Source organism: Geotrypetes seraphini, chromosome 3 (assembly GCF_902459505.1).
Source record: "Geotrypetes seraphini chromosome 3, aGeoSer1.1, whole genome shotgun sequence".
Taxonomy (NCBI): domain Eukaryota; kingdom Metazoa; phylum Chordata; class Amphibia; order Gymnophiona; family Dermophiidae; genus Geotrypetes; species Geotrypetes seraphini.
In genome coordinates, this window is record NC_047086.1 from 213,496,915 (window position 1) to 213,513,878 (window position 16,964).

Below are 16,964 nucleotides of genomic sequence, written 5' to 3' on the forward strand. Positions count from 1 at the left end.
CCTCGCAGGCCACTCTCCAACCTCGGTAGCACGTTCCCTCTGACGCACGGGATCACGTCAGAGGGAATGTGCTACCGAGTTGGAGAGCAGCCTGCAAGGTTCGCTAAAGCCGGCCACCACGATCGCAGGCTGCTTTGAAGAGGAGCAGGCCAGAAGATGCCGGGATGGAGGGAAGGTATGAAGCGGATCAATATCGGGGGCCAGGGGGAGAGGGAAAGGGAAACGGGACTGCTTTGGGGAGAGGGGTGTGCTGGGGGAGACAGAAGGGGCCATGGAGAGACAAGGAGAGGGAAAGGGTGCTGCTTTGGGGGGGAGGTGTGCTGGGGACAGACAGCTTTTCTCTGGGGGGAAGACAGAAGGGGCCATGGAGAGACAGGGAGAGGGAAAGGGGGCTGCTTTGGGGGGGGAGGGATGTGCTTGGGGCATACATCTTGGCTCTGGGGGGGAAGACAGAAGAGGGCCATGGAGAGACAGGGAGAGGGAAAGGGGGCTGCTTTGGGGGGAGGTGTGTGCGGGGGGCAGACAGCTTTGCTCGGGGGGGGGGGGGGGAGACAGAAGGACACAGACAGCGGCCAAGGAGAGAGAGATAAAGAAACACAGACAGACAGACACATCTATTCTAGCACCCGTTAATGTAACGGGCTTAAAGACTAGTAAAATAAATAATAGTACTAATTGTAACCATTTTTTCCATTCATTTTTCATATATACATACACAATATGTATGCTTCTCAATATTAATTCCTACCAGAACACAGATAACCCCTTTGCAAATACTGGACCAAAAACTAAAAGTACTAATATATACAAACAAACCCTAAGATGCAAGACTCTGCATGCAGTACAACCCCAGAAGAAAAGAAACAAATGCATTTCTTCCTGAACAGACAGCAGATGTAAATCAATCACTAAATTAAAAAATAAAATCATTCCCCCTACCATTGTTGTCTCCCTCCCTCCATGCTGTGCCTTGCCTTTTGGCCTGTCCCCCCCCCCTCCGGTGTTATCTTCGGGCTGGCTCCCTCTTCCACAGTGCTGCAGTGTACAAAGCCATGGGCAGAGGCTCCTACGCACATCCTGCACCTGAACCAGAAGCCTTCTCTCTGACGTTGCACCATGGACCAGCGGCTGAAGAGCACTGTCGGGCACAATGCACGTGCCAGCCCTGCGGACCGGCAGGAAGTTTCTGTGGACCGGCACCGGTCCACGTACCAGCGGTTGAAGAACACTGACCTAGATAATTACACACACTCCACCAAAGCATTTTTGTGTGCAACAATTTGCTAGAAAAATTAAACAACTCCAGTAAACTATTCTGCGGGATCTGCCTTCACAACTCTACCCTTGACTGCCAAGCTATACTAGAGAGTCTGGGAAGGTCTCAGAAACCTCACTAGTATAGCCTGGCAGAAGAGGGTAGAGTTGTGAAGGCAGACCCAGCAGAATAGTTTACTGGAGTTTAATTTTTTGAGCGTGATTTTTTTCTCCAGCACCTCCAATTCGGGGTTTTTAGGTGTACAAAAATTTGCTAGCCAATAGTAACAAAACTTGTTCAAAAGATTGGTTCATCTTAAAAAGATTTTAAATATGTCCACAAAAACTCCCCAGCATCCTCAAATGTTTTAAAGAATGTCTAAGGAGAAAAAGGAACTCCTGGCCATTTTAATCACCTGTCTGGAGCTAACTGACCATATGCACTTAACAGATTACTGCTGCTGAAAATGTCTAGTTAGGGCTGGATTCTGTATAGGATACTTAGGGCCTCTTCTATTAAACTGTGCTAGCAGTTTTCTAGTGCAGGGAGCCGCGCTGAATGGCCCGTGCTGCTCCCGATGCTCATAGAGTTCCTATGAGCATCGGGAAGCAGTGCGGGCCATTCAGTGCGGCTCTCTGCACTAAAAACTGCTAACACAGTTTAATAAAAAAGGAGGCAAGTCTCAGAAGCCACCTAGGAGGCTTTTAAAAATTGCACATGGGTGTCCTATAGAGAATCGTGTCTGCTACAATAAGTTTAGTGGCAACCAGTCTCCCTCCCACCTCCACAAAGACATCCACCGGCAGGAGGGATGCTCAGTCTATTTAACCAGTGCCCCTCCCCTCTTGGGATGTGTTGGGAGGGGCCATTTTGAGCCAATCAGGGCCTTTGGCCCCTCCCAATGCATATTCAGATTCAGTGGGAAGGGGAAGCCCCATCATTGCAGCACACGGCCCTATAGGCAGGAGGGAGTGAGCTTCCCTCCTGCCATTTGCTCTTCCAAAGGTACGGGGGGGGGGGACTGGGGATGTGGAAGTTGGGGGGCAGAAATGTTGGGGGGAGGTACAGGATATCAGGGGGATGTCAGGATATGAAGGGGGATGGGATGTCAGGGGGGATGTCAGGGAGAAGGATGTAGGGCTCCGCGGCTCAGCTGATCCTGGCAGGGGGAGGTACAGGATATCAAGGTATGAAGGGGATGGGATTTCAGGGAGGATGTCAGGGGGATGTCATGGAGAAGAATGTAGGGCTCCGCAGCTCAGCTGATTCTGGCAAGGGGAATCCCCATCAGATGAGCCACCAGGAATCCCGAAACTAGCTTAGCTGATAGGCATTCCTCTGCAGCGATCAGCTGATGGGAAGCCTACAGGTTTGGGTTTTTTTTTGCTCTTTGGGTGGTGGGAGGGGGTCGTGACCACTGGGGGAGTAAGGGGAAGGGGGTCATGCCTTAAATCCTCCAGTGATCTTTTAGTTTGGGCACCTTTGTGGAACTTAAACAGAACTCAAACAAATCTAACTGCTGGCGTCTAAGTTCCCTCTAGGAAATTTTTGATTATGGCTGGGGTACTTCCAGTTGAAGCCCGTCCGATTCCCACCCATAACACACCTCACAACATGCCCCTTTGCACTCTGAAAGTAAAACAGCTTAGAAGGGCTGCTGCACGTCCAGAAAGTTGGTTTTGATTATCGGCACTTGGACATCCCTGCTATTAGGACTTTTGGTTATGAACCCCATAGGCTATAATACATATATGTTGAATTTAATGTGTTAGTCCACATAGAATGTGCCTTAATTTGTGTGTGTGTGTGTGGGGAGGGGAGGTTTGGGTTCAGTGATTGAGATCTGCAGATGGTGAGACTGAGATTGAGTTCTTTCTATCAGTTTCTGAGCAGGTTTCTGAGAACCCTTTTCCTCATTTTACAGATACTTGCTGTGTGCTATAGTTTGAAACCTAAAAAATATGTTCACCCAAAGTGGCTCAAGAAACACTATACCAAATTAATACATATACCACTTTCATAGAGGATGCATCCAAAATATTCTCTATTGCGACTTTATTTACTCAGGAAAAGGCCTCAGAATTGGAGCCTACGCACAGTCCTATCATAGACTGAACCATCAGCGTAGCTTTTTCTGCTCCTTGCTCTAGTCATCGGCCAGAAAAACCTGAGATTCTATTTTGATACTTATTAAACCATTTCTTATTATCTTTTAATATTTTTTGTAATTTTTAAATACTTTTAAAATAATTTAAATAATTCTAAATAGTGAACGTTTTAAATAGTAAACTTTTTTAAAAATTTTTAACTCATGGGTGCATCTCTCTTTCAGTTTGAAAAAATGTTTGACAACTGAACACTTATCTCAGCGTTGCCATTGCTGTATCTATCACTTCATATATTGCCTGTTTACTGCCATTTTACTGCTATTTTACTGCTATGATAGGACTGTGCGTAGGCTCCAATTCTGAGGCCTTTTCCTGAGTAGATAAAGTCGCAATAGAGAATATTTTGGATGCATCCTCTATGAAAGTGGTATATGTATTAATTTGCTATACTTTGAAGCCATTTATCTGACTGAGCAGTTGGCTAGTTTGTGACATTTCATTATTTCTCTTTGGAAAAATGTCCACCCACTTTGGACTCAATCCCACCCAGCAGCAATATGGCTGGCTGGGATACCCAAGTCCCGCCAGTTGAAGACTTTGGTCATCTCTCCCTCCAGGACACTGGAAGAGGGGGAGTCCATTCTTCTGACCCCCCCCCCCCCCCCCAGGAACTAGGAAGTTGCAGCGGAGCTGTGAGAAAGAAACCCTGTTTAAAGGGAAATGTCTTTGTTTTTTTCTTTCCTGATTGAAGCAAGGACTTGCTGTAAAAGAGGACTTTATTTGTGATAAATGTTTTCCAAGAATCATCAGCCGGTGTGGCTATATTAGAACCAGTGCAAACTGAACTGGATAATAAAACTTGGAATTGGAAATTGGTGAAAGTTTTTTTCCTTTTCTTTTTCTCTGCTGTGCTTATTCCAGAGTGGTCCTCCAAAAAGCGCTAATACTTGCACCTGGGGAGGGAGCCGGGTTGCCAGTGCTAGGCTTACCCCTGGCCCTGTCACAATATCTATAAATAAATATTGTATTTTTATCGAAATTATTATTATTTTCATTATTGTAAGAATATTTGTTCTTGGTGTTAAAATTTTGAAATTAATAAGAAAGGAAAAAGGTTCTTCAAGAAGTTAGATCAGGAAAGGAAAAAACAAGTGAAAAAAAAAGCATAAGTACAGTGGAAAATACAAAGTGTTACTTAGGAACTATTTCATGACCAAAATCAGACACATGAATGGTTAAGGAGAGGGAGATTGAAACCTAAGGATGAACAATTGAGAATTTCAGCCCTGAACACAGGATTACAGATAAAATGGTTTATACCAAGCATGATAAAAACTGGTACAACAAAAATCTGTAGATGCAGTAAAAAAAAAAAAAAAAAGAGCTGGAAATGGTCGCTGGCTACAAAGTTCTGATAACAGAAAGGCACAAAGAGCTGGCACATCTCATCCTTTGGAAACCTTGTATACATTACATCGCTGTACTAGAAAAGCAGTGGGATCATGACCTTAAGAGAATTATAGAAAATGAAGAGATTACGATCACCCGGAGATCTTCATTCTGATCAGTAACAAGCTAGATGCAAAGAAACTTGTCTCCTGCAATGAAAAACACTGCTCTAACACATCAATCAATCAATAATTTTTTAATTCCTATCCTTTTGTCCAAATACTATACTAGGAAGATTGTTTACTTTTTTGGGTGGAACTCAGGTTGGTCTTCTTTAATCTGTTCTGTGGCTGATACAGATATCCTGGGTTTAATCATTTGTAATTTACATCCATGTAATTTAGAGAGAGAGAGAGAGAAAGAGAGATTTGTGCTTTTCTTTTTGGGGTACTCCTTCTTTGGGATAGTTTGAATTGGCCAGAAGTAAGAAAGCAGTTCACTGGGGACTGGCTGGGGTGGGAGAGGGGAGGAAGAATTGGAATTTTCCAGTAGTCTATCCCCACGGAAAACTGTAGTCATCTACTTTTAATATACAGCTGAAAGCACATTAAGTTGTTTGACCTCAAAATATTTCAGTCCCAATTTTTCAAAATCTCAGGCTATTTGATATGTTGATTATACACTAGAAAAAGTCACAACAGCAAACACAATCCAGATGTTATTAATATAAAAGCTATGTGTGGGCGACACATCCAGGTCAGACACTCTGTACTCGATCTCAGGATATTCTATATTAGGCAATAAAAGCTTCTAACCTTTGATGTCTCATGCTAGATTTTCTGGCTCAATATCTCTTTACTTTTTCTCATTTTTTAATCTAGTTTCTTTGCTTTTTTTCTTTCTTAGTGTTCTTTCTCTTCTGTGATATCCTTATCTTCAGGTAAGCAAATCCCAACTCCCAACCTGATGCATCACAGGAGTTCTGAGGGAAACTTCTCCTACATTCTTCTTAGTTACTAATTTGATTCCAGTGCTTGACCCAGGTTAAATTTACACTTGGTATATTGTCTTCTACTGATTTAGCTCCTGGAATAGCTGTGCCTTCTTCTAATGAGGTTTCTTTAAAATATATTTAAGCAGCTATTTTGAAAATGGAGAAGACACTACAAAGCAATTTAAAGGGAGGGGAAATTATCAAGCTGCATTAGGGCTTTAACTCATGTTATTTGCCACTACTGCTAGGAGTGTCATTTTGGATATAGCATCAGACAGAGCAGGAGTGACTGGGGATCACTCCTGCCCGATGACCACTGGACCACTAGGGAATCAAATGGAAGGTCCTTTCAGGGGGAGAAGCCCTTTGGGGGAGGGGGGTACAAGGCTTTGATCAGGGTGTTGGGTTCTTGATTGGGGTAGGGCCTTCAGTTAGGGGTCTGGGTCCTTGATGGGAGGAGGTTGGGAGTTGGATTGGGGAGGGGGAAAGCTCTGATGGCCCCTATAAGATACAGCCTTAGAACACTGGGCTTCAGCTTTGAGGCCTGATGCACCTGGGCACACTCAAGCAGTATTATTCTTTTTCCTCAGCATTTAATAACTTGCAGTATTAAAATGATGAATTTCATGGTAAATCAAGGTTTGGTAACAGCTCAACTTTAATGACACTTTAATAAACATCCCCCATTAGTCCAGTTGTGCAGATTTCTGAGAGAAGAGAAAGAGGGAAAAGGACATTCTCTTTCTAAGAGGAGAAGAGTAGAAGACATATCTTTGGGTAAGTATGCATTATTTTGCTCTGAGCTTTGATATGTTTGGGGAGAAATGCTAGATCTTAAAAAAAGCAAACTTTACTTAGCTAGTTTCCATAGAATAATAGCCTTTTATAGTTCTAGAGTTTTGTAATCTTGAACCTAGTATTAGAGATAGTCTCTGGCAGGCAGAGCAGGGTCTGGCTTAGTTTCCATTCCCTCCTGCCCATTCCTAGCTCATTTCTTTACTTATAGACTTAATTTATTGTCAATTATTCTAATTAGGATAATGGGTAGATTGGAAGAATCTTTGGTGGAACATTGCCGACATTATCATCATGAGTTTCATCAAATTAAGTGCATGATTTTGGAGAGATGTCAGCAATCTAAAAAAAGAGGTGACTGGTGCCGCTTTTTGCGCCAGCGGGAGCAACAGTGGGTGTATGAGCTTAACACAGTGAGCCCTTATGGGCTTGATGCCAGGATTGAATAGTCAGTATTCTACTAAGTGGTAGATATGAAAACTTTCACCTTATTAGCCTGATTGGAGTCGTTGCAGTCTGTCTGGAATGCCCCTGAATTTAGGATGACATTATGATTTATCTGAATGGTGGATAGGAAGGAGGGATATGACCAGTAGTGTTATAGTGGATTTGATCTTGGCATCTGGAAGCTCAGCCGCCGTTTGCTGGAAATGGACTACTCAGCACTGAATTGTGCATTACAGATATGCTACCCTGAGGCATCAATCTTTGCGAAACAGGGATTCCACTTCTGGGTGAAAGATTTTTGTGACCGTGCATCTGCCTGCAATGTTGTTTGATGCTGTGAAATCAGAGAAACCCTTTTGGACCTTTAGCACTGGATTGTGAGTTGGTGCGCTGGGGGGTGATGAAGAACTAGCATCAGACTTGCAGATTGAGCAGGATTGTTCACAGAAATTCAGCTAAGTCTGGCTTTTATTGCACTTATACCTGATTTGAGTTGCTGAATGTGTAGTTATGAGCTTGCTTTTAATGGAGTGTGTGATTGACTGATAAGCCATGCTGTGAATTCGATACAATTGAAGTGGTAGTACAGATAAGTAGTTCTGAAGAATTTATACATTGTAGACTGTAAGTGGAGGGTTTTTTTTAAACCTATGAAGCCAAATTCAGGATTTTTTTCTCCACTTATTTAACTGTGTACTGCAAGGCTTGTTGAAGTGATTTCAGAATTGGCAATTTTCAGTCTTCTCACACAAAAGTGCTAGCACACATACAACTTTTCTTGGTTATATTTCATTTCAATTACCCCAACATTAACTGGTTAAAAGTTATATCAGGGAGTGTTAGGGATGTAAAATTCCTAGATGTCATAAATGACTGCTTCTTGGAGCAACTGGTCCAGGACCCAACAAGAGGGGGAGCTATTATATATTTGATCCTTAGTGGAATGCAAAGCATTGTTCAGGAGTTAACTGTTCTGGATCTGCTGGGAAACAGTGATCATAACATGATCAAATTTGAGCTGATACCAGGAGTGATGTCACAAAAGAAATCTACTATAGAGGCATTTAATTTTTGAAAGGGCAACTATGATAAAATGAGGAAAATGATTAAAAAGAAGCTAAAAGGATCAGTTGCAAAGGTTAGGACTGTAAACCAGGTATGGATTTTATATAAAAATACCATCATGGAAGCCCAGACCAGATGTATTCCACATATTAGCAAAGATGGAAAGAAGAAGAAACGAGAGCTGGCATGGTTAAAAGGTAAAGTGAAAGAAGCTATTAGAGCAAAAAAAACAAACAAACAAAAAAAACCCAACAACAAAAAGGATACAAATGAAGAAAATAAGAAGAGACACAAGCACTAGCAAGTTAGATGCAAAGCACTGATAAAGAAAGCTAAGAAAGAATATGAAACTTGCCAAAGAGGCAAAAATTCATAACAATTTTTTAGGTACATCAAAAGCAGAAAACCTGTGAGGGAATCTGTGGGACAGTTGGATGATCAAGGAGCATAGGGGCGCTCAGGGAGGATAACGCCATAGTGGAGAGACTGAATGAATTCTTTGTTTTGGACTTTATACAAGAAGATGTAAGAGATCTACCTGAACTGGAAATGGTTTTCAAGGGTGATGATGCGGAGGAACTGAAAGAAATCTCAGTGAATCTGGAAGATGTACTAAGCCAAATTGACAAGTTAAAAAGTGATAAATCACCTGGACCGAATGGTTTACATCCCAGAGTACTAAAAGAACTGAAACATTAAATTGCTGACCTGCTGTTAGTGATCTATAACCTGTAACTAAAATCGTTTGTAGTACCTGAAGATTGGAGGGTGGCCAATGTTACACCAATTTTTAAAAAGGGCTCCAGGGGAGATCTGGGAATTACAGATTAGTAAGCCTGTCTTCAGTGCTGGGCAAAATGTTGGAAACAATTATAAAAAATAAAACTGTGGAACACGTAGACAAACATTATTTAATGAAAGAGTCAGCATGGGTTCAGCCGAGGGAGATCTTGCCTCACCAATTTGCTTGACTTCTTTGAAGGTTTAAATAAATATATGGATAAAGGTGAGCTAGTTTATGTAGTGTATCTAGATTTTCAGAAAGCTTTTGACAAAGTTCCTCAAGAGAGGCTCCTGAGAAAATTAAAGAGTCATGGGATAGGTGACAAAGTTGGGTTTTAGGATTGGTAAAACCCGATGCTAAATAGACAAGCAATGTAAGTGAATCAATCGCTTGGCTATTTTGCAGGGGGTTTTACAAATTTGCATTGCCAGACTGAAAAATGGGCAACAAGGGGAAAAACAAGTAGTGGGCCATTTTGTGAATCGGGTCTGTTAACAACGATCATTGCTAAACCTATTACTAATCAGGTTTAGTAATGATCACTGACTTTAGTGAATTAAGGCCCAAGAATGCTATAGTGTCCCTGTATCACTCCAGGGTGTGATCTCATCTGGAGTATTGCGTTCAATTCTAGTTTCCTTAACTCATGAAAGATTTAGCGGCACTAGAAAAGGTTCAAAGAAGAGCAACCAAGAGGATGGTACTCCTCTCATATGAAGAAAGACTAAAAAGGTTAGGGCTCTTCAGCTTGGAAAAGAGGTGGCTGAGGGGAGATATGATTGAAGTCTACAAAATCTTGAGTGGAGTAGAATGGGTACAAATGGATCAATTTTTCACTCCGTCAAAAATTACAAAGACTAGGGGACACTCAGTGAAGTTACAAGGAAATATTTTTAAAACCAATAGGAGGAAATATTTTTTCACTCAGAGAATAGTGAAGCTTGGGAATGCATTGCCAGAGGTTGTGATAAGAGCAGATAGCATAGCTGGTTTTAAGAAAGGTTTGGACAATTTCCTGGAGGAAAAGTCCATAGTCTGTTATTGAGAAAGACATAAAGGAAGCAACTGCTTGCCCTGGATTTGCATTATTTGATGATTTTGGTTTAATTGCAAATCTTTAGTAATAATTTTCAGCTGGTTTAATCGATTGCCCTGGATTAGTAGCATGGAATGCTGCTACTCTTTGGGGTTTTGCCAGGTCTAAGTGACCTGGATTGGCCACCATGAAAATGGGCAATTGGGCTCGATGTACCATTGGTCTGACTCAGTAAGGCTATTATTATGTTCTTATTTTTAGAGAAAGCTTCTGAACTGATTTCTGATCATGATAAGTGAATTGTGATTGTGGAACGGGATTTACATAAAACTGAAATGCAGATTACTGCCTTGCAGTCTGCTGTGATTTCTGTCACCAACGATAATTTTCAAACTGGTATTATGATGTCTGAAGTGGCTAGATCAGCACAACTGAGGAGAAAGACATTCCTGTACCTATAGTCTAAGGTTTTGGCTATAGGAACAACACTTTTTCTTAAATTTTCGTTTTTGTTTTTTTTTTTTAGTTCAATAATATTGTATTTAATTTATGAACATAATTACAAAAATAAAAGGTAAAGGCGAAGGAAAAGGATAAGGGATAACAAATAATATTCATTAAATTTAGCAATTATAAAACATAAAAGGTAGAGAGCATGGATGTATAAACAATAATTAAGAGAGATCCATTGTGTTACTTATCTAGGTTATTTAATAGAGCAACCTATTAAGAGTCGTTAAGAGGTTCCCGTATCTTCTCAAATGTAGCCACACTGTTATTCCTTTCAGCAGCAACTCTTTCATATTTAGACATAATGCATACTGTATTCCAATAAATGTTATAGTCAGTGGAAGAACTGACTTTCCATTTATGAAATTTCATGTTAATAGACAAATTTAACAGTATTCATAGTAATTTTGTATTGTGAGGCCATCAGAACCAAGGATGACAATGATGAATGTTAAATTCTCATTAATGTTGAGAGGAGAACAAATAGTGTTCCTTGGGTTTGGCCATGTACTAGAGACCTGGATTGGCCACCATGAGAACGGGCTACGGGGCTTGATGGGCCATTGATCTGGCCCAGTATAGCTATTCTTATGTTCTTATTTTACACCAGAAAGATTGTAGATGGAAGCAATGGAATAATAAATGAGAAATGTTCTTGGTTTCTTATTACATTTCCAGCAGTTACCAGATTCACTAGTTTTAAGTTTAGAGAGCTTAAAAGGAGTCCATATCGTTCTATTAGGGGCATTTTAAAACATTAAGACATCCAAAAAGTGGCATAAATCGGCCCTTGGATGGCCTAATTCCCAGGACAAATTGTGGAAGGCAGCGATTCACTAAACAATTTGCCGATCAGAAAAGAAGCAACTGCTGAAAACCAGTCGCTTCTATCCTTACCGACTCTCCTGCCCTCTTCTGCCATTTAAAACCACAGGCTCGCAATGCAAAACTTTGTGAGCCCATGGTTTTAACCCGACAGTGTGCCTCCCTCCCCGAATCAAAAAATCCCCCCGCACCGAAATCTGCCGCCGCCACTGCTGCCATCGGGCCCGACGCTGCCCACCCCTTCCCCCGCGCACAAACGAATGAATATGGCAGGAGGGATGCCAACTCCCTCCTGCCATCACAAACCCGCCATCGGCCCGGCCCACCCACTCATCCCCATACTTTTAAACACCACTTTTAAAATTATGGCAGGAGGGTTCCCACTCCCTCCTGCCATCTTTACCACTTCCCCACCCCCAAAAACAAATGGCAGGAGGGTTGCCGACACTCTCCTGCCACCCAAGGGATACCCCTTCCTGGTTCCCAGCTGGACCCACCCCCTCCCCGTACCTTTAATCAGTTGGGAGCATAAGGGGTGCTCAGTCCCGCCTGCTCCAGGCCTCCGATGACAACGAGTGTGGCCTTAGGCCCTGCCCCGGTGCATCATGTGATGCATGGGGTTGGGCCTAAGGCCCTGATTGGCTGAGGTGCCTCAGACTCCTCCTTTGGGAGGGGCCTGGTATGCTTCAGCCAATCAGGGACTTCCTTAGGGAGGAGTCTAAGGAAGTCCCTGATTGGCCCTTATTACCTTGTCCTGAAGACATCTGGACTATGTTTCAGATATTTTTAAGTTGTTTGGAATTGATGTTCTTGATTATTGAGCAGATTTCACCGGAGTGTTTCACTCAAACTTCCATTCCTTTCAGAGCTCACTAGCTTATGTTTAGTCACATATGGGAACAATTATTAGATGCATATTATTGGATCCCTCCGACCTGGAACATTTCATTTCTTAGTTCACAAACCTTTAGTACAGAGTCAGGTGGCCCAGGAACCATTAACTTAGACTTGCAGGTGGGGATTAGAAAACCCATTTCTGATTAGTTATTGTACTTGATCTCTCTTGTTTTGTATTTTTGTTTCAAGCTTGTAGTCTGATGCATGTTTCTTCTTAAAGTGGACTAGACAGAATATTAGTTTTCTTTATGCATTTTTACTATAAAGCTTTTCTTTTTCTTTGTGTTTTCTTTGTAAGGCATATTTAAAAGCAAATAAATGAAAGGAAAGCTGATGAGAGCTGAAAAGAGGGAGTCTGAGAACTAGGGGAAGAAGGAGGGCTGAAAGGTAATAATAAAAGCATGGACGAGATAAATGGACAACAAAGGGATGAAAAGAAAAAAAAAATTAAATGTCAGGGACAGATGAAGATAGGAAAAAAAACCAAGAGAAAAGAAAAACTGAAAACTGAAAAGAGACCCTAGTAAAGGTGTTCAGAGAAGATTAAAATAAAAGGAAAGTAGAAAGGATAGACCAGAGCTATTGCTGATTACAAAACAACTAATGTGGCAAAATGGCACATTTCCTCATCCTCCATTTGCAAACTCATGCATGCCAATTCAGGGAGTGAAAGACATGGGGAAGTGCACATTTCTTTGTGTGATCATATTTGAGGGTGTCTCTGTGAATGTGTGGTGGGTCTTTATGCCTATCTGTGCAGACAGATAAATGGAGCCTCCCAAATAAGCATTATTGCTGGGGCAAAACATGCCTAATAAAAGTATAGTCAACAAAAGTAGAAAAATACTATTATATTTTCAGATTTTAATGAATGGAATATGTCAGTTTTAGAAATGTGTATCTGTAATATTTTGTATTTTGTTCAGTTACTGTATAGGAGGAATGCATCTCTATATTTTTCCATGCAGAATCTGGCTTCTAGTACTTTCGCTTTCAGGCTTTATATATTTCACCTTCCAATTTCTGAACCTTTATTGCATGCTACTAGGTTTTGTAGGTCTTTGGATATCATTTTTATACCTTTTACTTAGGAAAATAGCCAACCTATTTAGACAGCAATTTTAGGAAGCTGCTATTTACATGGAAACTACGGGATATATAGTTTGGATGAGAACATATAGTGGGCATGTAATAAGCACGTTATAGATGTAGTTTAGGTATAGTTCATGTGAGAACCAAAACTATTAATGCATTTCTGATTTGAAAATTGGAATACATGCCTACAGTAAAAACAAAACAAAAATCCTGTGGATATCATCATGTACTCCTGCTTTGAGGCAGGCAAAATGTAAGCTAAGTTTAGACCTGCGATTCACACCCGTTCTCAAGGGGCCAATGTGTTTATCTCTAGTGTGTAAAGTTGTGTCTATATGTCTAAACGAATTGTTATTATGCTTGGCTCCACCTGAAGGAAAGCTTGGAGGGGGGGGGGGCACAGGCAGCGCTTCAGAATTGCTGCCATGGCTGGTGGTCCCCTGCAACAGAAATGTATTTTGTCAACAAGAAGACTGAAGGAGAAGGTGAGGGCAACATCAGATCGGGGCGGATAGAAGGGAGAAAACATGCCAACCTTTGGGGGCCTAACACAACCAGAAACAAACAATCCAACCAATCTGCAGTAGAAAAGTCAAACGACAAAACAAAGAAAGGATACTGCTGAGCTGATGTACAAGGGTATAAAAGTCTAATCTTTATTAAGAACGATGCAATGTAGCATTCCAAACAAGAGGACCATTTGTTTGGAATGCTACATTGCATTGTTCTTAATAATTAGACTTTTATACCCTTGTACGAGGGCTGTTCAAAAAGTATCAGACCTTAATTTTTCTTGTGTAAACAAATAAAGCTAGGGAGGCGTGGTTTGGTGCACTTATGTAGGCGACACTAATGCGCATGCTTGAATTTTTTTCCCACCTACAGAAGCTGTCAGTCGCCGGCAGACTACCAATGAGTGAGGAAGTGTATTTGAGCGCCGTCTGATTTTCTTTTTTGACAAAATGACAGAAAAAGTTGGACAACACACTACATTAAATTTTGTGTAAAGCTTGGCGATTCCCAAATGGAAACGATCCGCAAGATTCAACAGGTCTTCGGGGACGAAGCAATGAGCACCACACAGATAAAGGAGTGGTACAACCACTTCAGAGATAGCCGCACATTAGAGAATGACACGGGGAGCGATCCCCGCAGGGAGCCGCGGCGTGGCTGCGGTTTGGCTGCGGGTTATGGAGACTCCAAAGCCAAATCGCCGCAGACACGGGGACAAAAGTTTTCACCGCCCGCAAAAACGGTGAAAAGATTTGTCCCCGCAGGCCAATGTACCCCCTTCTAGGAACCGCTATTTACATGTGTTTCACCGTGTTCGTGACCGGGTGTTTGATGTCTCCGCCATGTTGTCTGTCTCCTCCAACTCTCGATCCAACTTGCACGTTGCCGCATTGACTCCGCCCCCCAATATACTGGCTCCTCATTTGTCAGATCAAAGTAGGGGACCAATCGCTACTGCCGCACATGATATTTAATGGCTTGTAGTGCAGCAGTAGCGATTGTGATTTCGGAGCCGAGCAGAGGATTTGGATTTCACAGCTTCTTGAAAACCTGAAAACTTCGTCGGTTACAAGCTGAGGTAAGGAAAGGAATGTTTGTGTAAAAAAAAACAAACAGCTCCGTGCTGAGGTCTGGCTGAGCTACTCTTTCCAAAAGCATACACATTCTCATGCTGAAATTTTCATTTGCTCTGATGCAGGTGAGATTATTTGCTTTTAGGGTCTCTTTTACTAAGCCACATTAGAGGTTTCTAGTAGGACCAGCTCCGTGCTGAAGTCTGGCTGGGCTACTCTTGCAGCACTGAGCTGGTTCTTTTTTTTTAATCAGAGTGCAAAGCGAATAAGATTATTTTATTTCCAACCCCTTTGCATGTAAGACTGTGTAGTTTTATGTCTGTGCATTGCTAGCCCCAGGGGTGGTGGAAGATTTCCTTTATACGTAAATAAAGAAAAGTATATAAAATCGTACCCGTTTGAGGCTTTTATGTATGCAGCGGTGACGGTGACGGGGCGGTGAATGGGGTTGCAGTGGCGGTGACAGGGCGGTGAATGGGGTGGCAGTGGCGGTGACGGGGCGGTGAAGGGAATGGCGGTGACGGGGCGGTGCAGAGGATGGTGAGACGGGGACGGGGCGGTGACGGGGACCAATTTTTTCACCGTGTCATTCTCTACCGCACATCAGTGGAGAGTGAAGCACGTTCTGGTAGGCCCTCAACATCCGGAAATGAGATCATCATTGACCAAGTGAAGACCCTGGTGATACAGGATCATTGAATCATGATCAGAGAACTTGTAGACGAGGCGAGCATTAGCATTGGATCCGTTCATTCCATTTTGACTGAGGATTTGGGCTTCAGGAGAATTTCAGCGAAGTTCGTGCCAAAGCTGATAAGGAACGTGCCCATTCTTCACATTTGATACAGAGTTTTCCTGGCCAAACACAACACGCCTGCGATTCCTCAGGCTCCCTATTCTCCCGACATGGCTCTGTGTGACTTCTGGCTTTTCCTCAAGCTGAAAATGCCCCTGAAAGGGACCAGATTTCAGTCAAGAGAAGACATCATGCAGAATGTGACGGACCAGTTGTGAGCAATCTCAAAAGAGGTGTTCCAGCGCTGCTTCCAACAGTGGCAGAACCACTGGAAGCAGTGTGTGGCAGCCCAAGGGGGCTACTTTGAAGGAGATTAGTATAAGATTGTTGTATCTAAATACGAGTATTTTTTATAAATAAAGGTCTGATACTTTTTGAACGGCCCTCGTACATCAGCTCTGCAGTATCCTTTCTTTGTTTTGTCGTATGGCCCATGGGGGCCTGCCAGAGCCTTGGGGCCTAAGGCAGTTGCCCTGTTTGCCCAACCCCCCCCCCCCCATAAATGCCGGCCCTGCATATGTTTTATAGAATTGCACTTTCCAAGTTATGCATGTCATTTTTAATTAGTACCAGTTTGCATCAATTACAAGGTGTTATTTGCCAATTATCACACTGTTTAGGCCTATTAAACAATTAAGTTATGTGTTCAAATTAGCTGTGTGCTCCAATTTGCACGCACAAGATAAGGAGCCATTATACAGAATTGGGGGGGCGGGTAGCTATTTATATATATATATATATATATATATATATATATATATATATAAACAGTAGCGTAGTAAGGGAGGGTGTGGTCCACCCTGAGCGCAGTTTTCCTAAGGGCATGGCGGCACCCCTCCTTTTCTCTGCCCCCACCACTTGCTTGCTCACCTGCCCGCTCGCTCACTTGCCCGCCTGCTCCCTGCTCCTCTCCTTGCTGCATGTGCCTCTTGCCTTCCCTCCTTACCTTTTTGGCGCTCTCTCTGTCATCACTTCCGGGACCCACGCTTAGGAAGCGACGTGAAAGGGTGCCGACACCGATGTGGGCAGCATGCTGTTCATGCTAGAGAAGTTTAAAGGGTACGGGGAAAGGGAAGGGGGTGCTGGCGCATGGTGGGGGAGGGTGCCACCGTCCGAGCACCGCTCACCCTTATTACGCCACTGTATGTAAAACCCTTTGTTTCTTTACTGTACCAGGTCCTATTCCTGCTAAGAACAACTCTGGCTGGTGCATATAGTTTCTTCTACTGAATTTGCCAAATCTGTTGCAATTGACTGAGAGGTGACACATCAAGCACATGGCCCCAATGAACAGGAATGGGCATTGGGGATTCAGGCAGCTTTGAATTTTTGCTGTTAACAGTATGCGCAAGGGTCTCTTTGTTAAAGGAAACATGCATATT

At 42.6% G+C, this 16,964-nt stretch overlaps 1 long non-coding RNA gene across 1 annotated transcript in view; it reads right to left on the minus strand.

Annotated features, from left to right (window-relative positions):
* Window positions 1-16,513, minus strand: part of LOC117356799 — a 55,509-nt gene extending 38,996 nt beyond the window's left edge. Inside the window, exon 1 of the long non-coding RNA XR_004538716.1 lies at window positions 16,453-16,513. This is a non-coding gene — a long non-coding RNA (uncharacterized LOC117356799). The remainder of the gene's footprint in view (window positions 1-16,452) is intronic.
* Between the last annotated feature and the right edge of the window lie 451 nt (window positions 16,514-16,964).